Below are 2017 nucleotides of genomic sequence, written 5' to 3' on the forward strand. Positions count from 1 at the left end.
GGGTGCTGCCCCAATCCAGGCTGCGGGTGGCCTCCTTGGCCACCTGGGCACACGCTGCCTCATCTCCAGCCCCCCAGGTCCTTTCCCAACTGGAAAGCCATGAAGAGAACAAAAGAGAGGAACATCCTCATCCCCTGATGCTGCCCATGGGCATCATTCTGGGGTACCCAGAAGACCTTAGAAAGCCTCCCAGAAGACCAGGTTCTGCTAAGGAGACCCCTGCTGCTCCCTGAGCACAAAGTGCTGACATGGGAACTGTTCAAAAATGGTGAGAAGGAGAATTTATGTCCTTAAAGGAACTAAGAGCTGCCATTTATCCATGCAGAAAGCCCACTCTTCAGGTTTTTAAGTGTGGAGGGAACACCACATTCCTTAAAAAGACATCTCTGAAGAGGATTTTGTATATCCAGAGGTCTGAAAAGTACCAGAAGTGGTATTCTGGGAAAGTCCTGGAGCCAGGCTTGGAATCACAGAATCAGTAAGGTTGGAAAAGACCTCTAAGATCAAGTCCAACCATCAACCCAACACTCCCACCACCACCAAACCATGTCTCCAAGTGCCACATCCACATGTTTTATGAACCCCTCCAGGGCTGGGGACTCCAGCACCTCCCTGGGCAGCCTGGGCCAATGTCTCACCACTCTGCCAGGAGAGAAATTCTTCCTCAGATCCAACCAAAACCACCTCTGGAGCAACTTCAGCCCATTGCCTCTCCTCCTGCTGCTTGGAGCCTTGGTTCTGCTCAGGACTAACCCCTGGTACATCCACCAGCATTTCTCACCCTTCATTTCATCATCACCCAACTGATACCAGCAAATAAATCGATTTAATCCAAAACAATCCTTAAGCCACTGACTGAAACCTTCTTAGTTTTGCTTGTACCCATTTTGCTTCAAAACCAAGCTGGCTGCAAGGCTTTGTTGTGGGATCTTCCTGAGCTTAAAGAACTTCTCCTCCTCCCTTTTGGGCAGGTTGTTGGTTCTCCACGTGACCTGCTGAGTCACAGACACCACGTTGCCTCACAAACAAACACGGGGTCGAGGATGGAACTTTGCCCTTAAACCTTCCTCTCACAAGATCAACATCTCTTTCTCTCCCTCTTTTTTTTTGTCCACTGAGGTTGCTTCAGCAACCTGGGGCTGAAGTGTAAAGCAGAGATCACACCACCCCGGGAGCTGAAGGAGAAGCTGGAGTGAGGAGAAAACGAGGGGCTGGTTTTCATTTGGAGCAGTCCTGCACCCGAGTTCACCTTCTGGCTGCTCAATAAAACATCATTCCAGACCAGAAAACATCATTCCAGACCAGAAAACACCATTCCAGAAACCACAATCCACTCCACAGAATTTCAGAGGGGGCAACAAGAGGTGGCTGAAGTTCTCAGAAAGGACTTCATGAGCTTTGGGAGTTCTACCTGAAGCCTGCCATTCATGTTCTACGTTGCCCTGAGGAGACTTCCAGAGTCTCTGCAGTTTTCCCCAGGGGATAAACATTTGATCAGAGCAGAAGGGAACCAAAGGCATAAAGATTTGGAAACTCAGAGGGCTAGAAAGCAAAGGTCACATTGAATCCTTATCAAACAGTCAATTCACAACGTATAACCTGGTTTTGTGCCACTTGCTCCCAAATGGGGATCTGGAGTATCAAATATCAAGTATCAAAACACTGCCCAAGAGATAAAAAGTCCTATCTCAATACATTTCAAGCATCTTCTTCAAGAAGATCCGTTCTTAAACAAGATCAGCTGTTAAAGGGGGCATTTATCACATTTTTAACTGACATAAAATTGAAACCAAAGTGGTTCTTGACACAAAACACTTCTAGGAACTGTTGGTACTCTCACAATTTATCCTCCACTGCTAGTGCCCGACACAGGCAGGGGCTGGATGTCACCAACAAAACTTGCAAGTGCCACTTGGAGTGGCTTCTAGTCACTGGGTGTAGACAGAGAATCTCAGAATGCTTTAGGTTGGGAGGAATCTTCAAGATCATCTCTTTCCAACCCCCTGCCATGGGCAGG

Source organism: Merops nubicus, unplaced genomic scaffold (assembly GCF_000691845.1).
Source record: "Merops nubicus isolate BGI_N331 unplaced genomic scaffold, ASM69184v1 scaffold24045, whole genome shotgun sequence".
Taxonomy (NCBI): domain Eukaryota; kingdom Metazoa; phylum Chordata; class Aves; order Coraciiformes; family Meropidae; genus Merops; species Merops nubicus.